The following is a 10,658-nucleotide window of genomic DNA, read 5'->3' on the forward strand; positions in this document are numbered from 1 at the left end:
TTCAGAGAACTGCTCACTGCACAAAAGCATAAACAGACAACCTATCAATGTGTTTTCTATTTGTAAATAATCCTGTTAGCTTTTCAAATTTAAAGTGATTTTATAAGGAAGTTTAATTTCATCTAAACAATTTAAACTTTTCAGTCATGCGTAATGTTCCAAAAGGCCATTAAAATAGTTTGCAAATTACGTCAGGGTAGAGTAACGTTTGGAAATCTTGCAATGATCATTTGAAAGCAATGTAAAGGTTATTCTCAATTCAAGAAATATGTTATTTAGAAAGCCATAAAGCCCAGCTGTGTTTCTACAGTGCTTAAGCATAACATACACCATTCCTTAAATCAGTTTGATATGTCTTTATGTGTTGCTATAGTGTATAAGTAAGATTTATATCACTCTTCCACATCGATTTTATCATATAAGCAACGTTTCAAACTTGAAAATTTAAAACATAAATAATGGCGGGTATCAAAACCCAGCATGCATGCTCCTTCAGTATTTCAGGACTGTCACAACTTCCTTATAAGCGGAAAAGACGAACAAATTACTGGAATTGTCATCCCAGTGTCAACCTAATGTGAATGTAGAACCCTTTTGATTCTATTATTAAGTCAGCAAACCTATAAAAATGGTACTAAGGCCAATCTCTGAATCAAATGAAGACAATGAAAAATGCAATATTAATTAATAGTAATAAATACGTAAAAGCACATTATACACAAGATTTCCAATACATTCTAGAAACGATGATGGTAGATTGTAGTCATGTGACTTTAACTACAAAATAAGAGTGGTACTGTCTTCATACAGAAAGGGATTTCATACTGATACACAAAGTACGCTCATCAATAATTATCAGTGCCTCAGCTTTAGAGGTAGATCAATTACCTTCCATCACTTTGAGAAAACATTCAGTTCCAGAAAGTTTAGAACAATTGCGCGTGGACTGTCAATAAATTGACTGCAAATACCCTCTGTGAAAAAGCCCAAATACATTAACACACTCTGAAACTGTCACCCCTGGAAACTCGGCATTACTAACATGCTGCTGGCAAACACGCTTCTTACACTAGCCTTGATCTCGAGCCATTTCTGAATAAGCCACTATACAACACGTCACAGCAAATCGATCACCATTTTTCCACCCTCCTCTAACAAGCATGGTGACAGCTCTCTGTTACATAAACACTGTAAAAGGCTGCAATAATTGGAGGCTGTGTTAACGAAAGAGAGAGAAAGGGCCTTTTTGTGGGCACTGTCAGCGCTCAGTATAGCAAGAGGGTGCTGCAGGGCAGGGGATGATACTTGTCTATTACTCTAAAGCAATGTTTTATACATTGACCACGACCACAACACATTTCTCTTCAAATTAAACCATGTTGACTTGTTTCTTCAAGTGCTTTGTGGCTCTCCAGAGCTTTCCCTGTCTAAACAAGTGACCTGTAGGACACAGGGCAGCTTTCCTTTCTCATGCCTCTTCTTGAATTACTGACTTGGACCCGATAATGATTTATTATAGCCTCAAAAAGCACCGAAGGAGGACAACCCCTTTACGTCCCACCCTGGCCGACTAACAAAACAAGGCCCTCAAATCTGGAGCCCCTCGAGCTCAGCCACGGTAACTAATCACTCACGCAGTCCGTCAGCGACCTGCCGAGAGACCGTCGGGGTGCCGTCAGCACGTCTTTAAAGGTCAGCTGTGATAATTAATAAGAGACTGACAAATTCGGTCCGAGAGAACAAGGATCGTGTTGTACTGGACCTGCAGTGATAAACAGGCTGCAGTAAAAAGGAACCACGAGGAGCGCAATCAAAAGGGAATTTAGACACCCTATCTGCCACGGAGCGATGCTGACTTCTCCTGAAGGAGAGGGCACAAGGAACGCAGTGAGGCCCAGGCCAAAGTCTCTCCTCACTTTCTTTCCATCGCAAACTGGCTCCATTGTACTGTTTTATTGCAGTGGTGGTGATAATGGACACCTTTTTAATTTATTATAGCCTGGCCTTCTGTAGGCTGCCGCTGCCAATATTATGTATGTATGAGCAACATTGCCACCACCGAAACAGCTAGGGAAATAAAGCAAAAGAGAAGAGAGAGGTCAGAGCCCACAGCGAGAGGAGAAGGTAGAAGGAGAGAATGACTGGCACATCGCAGGTGAACGAAATAAGAGGTAGGTCAATAATCTGATGAAACGGGGAGACGTATGTCGATAAAAATAATAATTGCAGTTCTGTTGAGCAGACTAGCTATGGTTAACATGAGTTGTTGTATGCATGAAAGCAAAACTACAATCTCACTTAATAGCCTCCCAGCTCACACTGAATTCCCCACTTTGGACTCCACGCCAGCTACAGGAGTGGGGAGGGCGGGCATTGTCTTCCACTGCACTTGGCCCGTCGTCAAGAGAAAGCGAAACATATGCTACCAAAGATAAAATAAAAAACAACAACAGAAGACGACAAAAACAGCTGTCATTTCATCAGCCGTCGGTGTGGCGAGCAGCAGAGAAGTGCGCTGTGTAAACAGGAGTCTGGCTCGGCGCAGCCTGAGCGATCTCTGGTCTTGGGAAGCATGTGCTCAGGGAATTGGGAGGAAGCTGCTTTCAATGCAACATGAAGGTGAGAGCCCTGCCTAAATGCTTCCAGATGGCATGGTAACTGAGGTTGTGCCAGCTCTGGTTCAGGCCAAGCGGCACAGAAGAGCTTCAGGGCATGCTGTGTGCTGTCTTAAGATAGCAATCTCCTGCCAGGCCACGGCACACCCACAATACCACACTGCAGGAAGAATGCCTCTCTCTCTCCAGCCCTGGCTCGCCCATCGCCCTGCTTCAGTGGGGATTCAGAGAGAGAGAGACAGTGGATTTGACAAGAGGCGCAGACTGCATTCCTGGTGCTACCATTACAAACCAGCGGCTGCAGCAGTAGGGCTATGATATAACGCAGAGCATCCAGAGACCAAGGAAACAAAGACATCTCATGAAGAAATGATAGAGAAGCTGCCAAATTGTAAACACATGTGGGAAGGGCAGTGACAGCAGTGTTGATCTGACTAGCATTTCTTTATGCATTGTGGAAGGAACAGTGATATGAAAGAAAAATCAAGTATTTCATCCTGTGACATTTATCAATTTAAATGTCAGGTATCTCTGATCTAGTTGAAAGCCTTTTGACTCTCTAATATGAGCTCTCTAGTTGTTAAGATTGGGGGTATTGGTTCTCTACACTGATACTGTCTAAATAGATATTTTACACTAAAAGAAACACCTGATGTTTTCTGGGTAATCAGTGGCTGTCCTCACATGACCCTGCGCTGAAATCGAAAGCAGAGAAATGCCCCAAGGCAGAGTTGGAGAATACACTTTCCTGCACTGACCTTGGAGCCAGCCGTATGCTCCTCTTTCACTCAGTTGGTTCAGGGGTCAACATTACTTGGTCCACATCCAAAATGTCTGTCAGCATTTCCACCTGTACGTTCAGTGGTGACAGTCTCCATAGTTTCGCCACTGTCAAAGCAACAGGAGAGTCAATTTTTTCCAAGCAACTTTAGCTCATTTAGAATTATGGGTTGATCTTGAGAACATGACGTTATTCTAGCCCAGCTCTCAAATGCTTTTGAGTTGATTTCTTAAGGCTAACAAACCTGTCAGCATTGAACCACCTCGGGATCAAAACACAGAATTTCCTTTGAGCTGCAGCTTTCATCAACTCAAATTAGCTAAGCTCTTACCGAACATTAGGTAGTCCAAGTCTGGGGCAGCAGTAGCCCTGGGTGGCAGTATGTTACTAAAGAAATCAAATATTCTTGGAACAGTATTTGAGAGAAAGGTGTTTTGGAAAGCCAACCTTGATGCTCCATAATTAATGATGGTGTAATAGCATGAATTTTATTACTGGGCATAGAGTTTGGCACATATACTGTTGGGCACCACAGGAATCTAATACAAACCTGGTGAAGCTGGCTTTTAATTCCGTTAATGAAGAAAAACTTGTTCTGTCAAGCATCCTGTTCAAAGTAACTGGGCCCCTAGGGGACCCGGAAGCGCAGATTGAAGTTCTGATGAACAAATCAATCCTGTACGACCTGCTCTTTACCTAGCAGCTCTGTGGAAAATGCCAGGGGCTAGATTTATTCTCGACAAACTGGAAAAAAAAAAAAAAAAAGATTCGGCCCATCAATATGTCTTAAATCATAAGCAGATTGGGTTATATTCTTCCTAACGATCCCCAGATGCTCAGGTTTTGTCCTGCTGTGTGGAAATAGAGAGGAAAGGACAGATAGAGAAACTGCAGGGCCCCCTCGGGACACTTTACTACTACACTACACAGAGCTTGAGACTGACAGACACACAGAAAGACCTCACTGCACTTAGCATAGAGAATGATCGGGAATGATCTCCGTACCCAGCCTTACAGAGAGTTGCAGATACTATACATAATCAAGGGAGAGAGTAGCTGCTTAAAGAGAGACAGACAGAGGGAGAAACTGCACTGAAAAAATGCATGACCCACAAACATAGATGGCAATTCATAACACAGAGAAAGTTTATGATTATCTTTTTCAAACAGGCTGATCAAAAAAATGTGAATCTGTCAGTAGCAGAGTGTAAAAGGTGAAAATGTTGAAAAATACAGCACTTTTTTAAATCCTGTCGAAGCCAGAAATTATGATTTAATGAGGAAATAACAACGCCTGCAGAGAAGTTGTCCTACTTTGGTTGTCAAACTGAAGCAGAAAAAAAAAAATCAGAGCTACTTTTAAACATATCTACATACATGCACTTTTTAATGATTACAGGGACGTCTCAGACAAACACCCAATATTTATGGTGAGAGTAATCCCTCAACATCAGAAATGTACCCGAATATCAGAATTCTGTCAGTAGTTAAAATGTCATCTTGTTCAAAGGCACTTCACAGCACTGGCTCACACAATGCTTAGTTAAAAATCACGATCCAGTAGACTTTCATTTGAATCGCTTTGCTCACAGTCGGAAACAGCAGTCATCTGTCTGTTAAACAAATACAGCCTTGATGAATGTATGAGCCTGGGCCGTACAGTGTGTCCTATCAGTGGGATCTGCTCCGGTTACAGTGCAGTCAGGGAAGGTTGGACTGGGACGAGAAGGAATTGTTATTCCACATCTTACATTTCAGGGATTTCGGTTTGCCTAACAATCCCAGACCCTAAATCTGTCTCTCACCCCCCAAAGGGGAGCTAGCATTATGGATACATAAATATGTCATAATCTAAACACTCAGATCAATTAGATTGTGCCCTAGACTCCCAGGACCACATAGTTGTTCTCTCTTGAGGGCGGGAGAGCTGGGGCAGTTGCTTGTGTTTAATTCAGCCACGCTGGGCTTTGGTTAACCTTTTGGGTCTTGTGTTAAAGTGTCATTATTTAATCTTAAATGTTATTATTCAGCCATTAGGTATATATTGCTCAATGCCAAAATCAAAACCTGAAAGTCGTTCTATTCTGCTGTCCCAGCTTTGGCTTGCCTATGGTTTTCTCATTCGAAAACGTGTAATGGTTAATGCTATCAGGAGCCAAGGCTGATGTAACAGGGCAAGTTGTATACATATACATATGTATATATTACATTAAGGTCAGTCCCCTGACTTCTCCAGAGCTACAGTTCTGTGCGGTCTTGAAAATTGACTTTTGATATGTTTGTGTCACTCGTTTGGCCTGCGCAGCTAAAGCGCTGAAGGGTGTGACTGAAATGGCAGATCGAATCTGGGCTATGAACCCTAAAGTTACAGTGGTGTTATGACTTGGATCAAGTAGGTTGATGCCTATGAATGGCTGGCGTTGTTGTGGTGTTTAGAGGAGAGTGTTACAAGGTCTAAATGAGGGTGATGTCAACATTTTGGGTTCCCAAGATAATACAATTTCCCCACACTTAGTGACTGAACACTTGGCAAAGTAGGTTTGATGCATCTCTGTTCTCTGTGTTGAAGAAATGTATGTGATGGTAGTTCAAATCTCAGACCAGACCACGTGTGATAGACTAATACAATAGCCATGGACCCATAGAAGAGAGTTATTTGTATTGTTATTCAGGATTGTGGACAACCCCAACTCCATTTATCACGTTTAAAGCACAATTCTACTGCCACAATTCCTCAAGCCTCCATGAGAAGTTGGACTGGAAGATGTGTACATTACCATCAGTCCATAGAAGGAATTATATAAAACGGCTGACACGTTATAGTGCTGTTAAGGGGAGGAATAAGTGGTAGCTCTCCTTTAAGAGCAGCAGTGGGCCAGCGCAGCCGGGTGCAGCCAGAGCAGTGGTCCCCCCTGCATGATAAGTGTGGACTCCCCCCATGCGGCGACAGCAGAGCCGTGGAGTGCTACAGTGCATTGTACAGCAGGCTCTCCTGGCCCAGCAGCACAGACACTATTGAGCTCCTGAACAAGCCCCCGGCCTGAGATGAAGAGGGCTTTGTCTGCAGCACAGGGGGGTCGGGTGGGGGGAACTTCTATAGAGAGGGACCCTTGTGAGGAGGCTAGCTTGGCTTCCAGACCCCCAAGACCCTCCACACTGAGATTGTTGGTGATGGAGGTTGGTGAGGGGTGGGGGGCTGAAGAATATAAAGGGGATTAAGATGGCATAGAGTTTACTGCAGCAAAAATAATACATTTCATGGCTTTCTTAATTAAGGAGTAGGTGCAATACTCTGTAACTAACCTATTTTTCTTGGCTGTAAGAAAACAATAGTTTTGCAGACATCCTAAAATAGGATGAAGCTTGGTGACAGGTGGGGAAAGAAAGCAGAATTATTCATATCCCAAGGGACAAACATAAAACTTAAATTTCTTTGAAAAGAAGCCAAAGTTTTGAAACACACAGCTAATTGCATATTTTAAAAATCATATATAGATAAACAAACATGAATAATAAGTCATCACCATCTTCATCGTATTATAATAGTATTCTTAAACACACTTCCCTATTCTGTGTGGCAGTTTTCATTGGGCTATAAAACACTTTATTGAATGTTGGATGAAATAAGTCATTCAAGGCAGTGAAGAGCTGCTACACCACCTGTGCCCTGTGCATTTTTGAGTGTATCCAATGGACTATGCCTATTAATTGAACAGCAGCCCAGTCCCAAGCCACTGGGTGTGCAGGGGTTAATAGAGGCCAGTAGCACTGAGCTTCTCTACAAAATCACTAATTGACATAATCTTTAAACTCCATCTTGTCAGACCCTTTTCAACAGAGCAGCCAGGTTAATCAATGGGGCTCGAGGGCTGGCCAGCCCCCTTCAAACTTTCTAAAGCTTTTTATTTGGTGCCTAAGGAAGCCTTAACAAATAAAGCTATTCTGTGTCATTGTTCGGTGGGAATGGCAGGCTGCCACGACTGGCTCACGCCCCCTCCCCCCCCTCGCAGTCTGCTTTCCCATGTGGAGAGGACAGAGGCGGGGGGCAAACACAATGCATCTTTAGGGGGGAATTCAGATTCCTATCTGCCTGTTGGAATTGGGGTCATTAGGGCTGCAGCACTGGGCGCCCCCCCTCCCTCTCTCTGTCTTTTTACTTCCAATGAATTTAGTGCCTGTGAAAAGGTGCGGGACTGACAGGCCCTATGACTCGAGCCCTCTGTCAGTCAGTCTATCAATGCTTGCCTGTTGATCTCCATAGCCAAGAAGCAGGTGTATATTGAGCACAGATTTACCCTTACATATGCTATCACTAATGGCAATAAAGCATTTGGTGGGCAGGGGAAATACACATATTAAATAAGATATCAGATACAAAAGGTATGAGATGACAATGCCTAATAAACCACAGAATAATTGTTGAGTCATATGTTTCTACATCAGTTAATCCTATTCTTTCTTATATTGAATACATCCATCTCCAACAAACATAATGAATGACGTTGCAGATGGTAGTTCTCAGAATGAGATCAAAGAAAACCATTGTAACAGAAACATTTCAGCTTTGGGATATGCACTGGAATGCAAAACTTTAGCTAATGTTCACAGCAGCAACAGTATAAAAAGTATGGTTCTTTTCTTTGTACCGGCATTACAAATACTGTGTACAGCACAGCCATATGATGAACTGGCCATATTTCTGTGTCTGTCTTGTGGATCTAATGGCTGGGCTGTTCTGTACATGTTAATATACTGAACTATCTGAGTGGTTAAGGAATTAAACAGGAACCTAAACTCTTACAGATTGGAGCAGCTAAGAGGTTTAGGTGCTGGGCAGCAGCACACATTGCACAATATTATAGCAGCAGCTCTGGGACAAACACTACACTTCTGAGATTACTTATCCAACTTCAGAGAGGTCCTGCTGTTTTTTCTTTCTATTAATTTGATGCACTTTTGGAAATATTTAAATATATAAACTGTAATATGTTCCCCTTAAATAAAAATGCAACCTTTTAACTTTTTTTTTTTTTTTTTTTAAGTGTTTATGTTTTATAGATTTTAATGATCCAAACCATAAAATCGCAACAGATGTTTGGCAGACGATCATTTTTTATTATTTTTTTCAAGAAAGAAAAATGAAGTTTCAGTTAAAGAAACGAAGTAGAAAATTGTAAAGATTGTGCGGTCTGAAGCTAATCCAGGGGCAGGCGGGTGGGGGGAGCGCTGGTTTAGAAATGTCAACACCGCCGCACACCCGCGTGGTACTGCACGGACGCATGCCAGGTCCCACTGTCGGGACCCTGGGCTCCTCTCTGTTCGCTCACTGTCTGCCCATTGAGTCTAGAGGGAAGCCCAGTCACCTGGCCACCACAAACAAACCCAAGAACTGTGGAAAAACATGTCTCCAAGACTTATGGCACAGATCGGTGGCACCAGACTCTAAAATCTATTTGTTTTGAATTATCATACAATCACCACTGCAAAATTATTATTCCTACTGTACCATAACTCTGCTGGTGTCTTTGCCATGCTTTCCCCTTAGCGTTAATAAAGAGCCAGCACAGAACCACCTAGAAAAAATCCTTCTTGGCTGCACCTTTACAGTAGCCTCATGTTGAAGTGGAATGTGACTTTGCTATTGTTTGCGCGCCTTGAAAAGTGCCGGTGAGAAATCCGGTGGGAACAGCACTAATGAACTTACTGGGAGGGAGCCAGTCTGGGCACGGGGAGCTGCGGCTGGCACATGTTGTAATTACCAGGGACTACTGCTGCAAGGGAGGCTGTGTGCATCAGTGCTGACCCTTCAGAGGCAGGTAAACACTGAAACAAGAGCAGAGGAACCTTGTCAGCTTGGAGAAAAAATGTTCTGCCGCACGTATTTAAAATCCTGAAAAGGAATGAGTCAACGGAAGCCACTACTTTAAACTCTATACAGAAATCAAGAGCTGAGGACATGATAAGTGCTACATCTACCTAAGATTTAATAAGTTCATAAAACCGCTTGCAGTTTATGACTAGAAAGCTCAGTTAAGCAGTCAAACAAAACTTCTTTAGGCTCTTACATACTCACACTTAATTTGGATTTGTGCTCAGTCAGCCATCATGGGTAACAAGGTCACAAAAAGCCTCTTACGACAGGGACGTGTATATTTAAAGGCTTCACAGTTACACAAATACTCCAGTATCACTTCAGAGTTATAGAGAGATCGTGGTTAGCGGTAAACTGTGTGTGTGAATGGAATGGGACAGAATGCTTCTCCTTCTATAATTAGCTATTCTAATAACATGGATGAAAATCTGATCAAACTAAAGCTCTTTTAAAGAGGAACCCCAGGTGATAAACTTGTCATCGCGGTCTTTCCCAGCTCTCCCTGGAAGAGTCCCATTGGAAACACGTGTGCCCACATCTCCACTGGCCTCAGTCTGGCTCCGTCTGCCCTTGCCACAGTCTAATCCAATTGAACGGCATTACTGTGGGATTGCAATGATGTAGGACGGGCTTGGTATTCAAAAGCAAAGGGGAAATACTGAAAGTTTTGTGGCTGCAAAGCAGAGACAAATCTGATCCCAACACAGATTGAAATGATTTACGATAAATTCAGCTTTTTCTTGAGTGCTGCACTGCAGGACCCAGGAAACTTTTTATAGTTGCTTTCCAGAGTGATCTCTTTCCAAGGCAAATGTCTCTCCAGCTCGCAGCAGTCAAAGAGGGCTTAACCTCTTATCAAACATTTCAAGTCCTCGTTTCCTGACTAAATATTTGTGCAGGACGATTCATAAATCACGCAGCCTTGTCAGGGCCCGGTGCAAAGTGTCACAGTTTCAACGGTTGGAAATGAAAACATGCTGCAGTCATTGGCCTACATCACTGCCGGGTTTCAAATTGCTCTGCATGGCCTCTTGTTCTCCTGATCTATGTCTCACAACTCCACAGCACAATTGCCAATCGAATCTCTCTCAAAAGGGATTATTCTGGGATATTTCACATTTACTGCTCCTTCAGTATGATCACTTTCTGACACATTTAACAGAGCAATGGCCTTTATTTTCCTTACATGCTCCTCTGCCACTAAGCTGCTGCTTTACGACCTAACATGACATAAACCCATAACACACAGAGAAACAACTCCTCGGTTTCAATTACTCACCAGTGGCCTGTTTTAAATGGAAAAGTAGTTAAGGAACTCCTAAAAACTACCCATGCACATTTTATTTTAATTTCAGGAGATATAATTTTCATCTGCAAGGTGAAATTGAGG

This window comes from Amia ocellicauda, chromosome 20 (genome assembly GCF_036373705.1).
Source record: "Amia ocellicauda isolate fAmiCal2 chromosome 20, fAmiCal2.hap1, whole genome shotgun sequence".
NCBI classification, from domain to species: domain Eukaryota; kingdom Metazoa; phylum Chordata; class Actinopteri; order Amiiformes; family Amiidae; genus Amia; species Amia ocellicauda.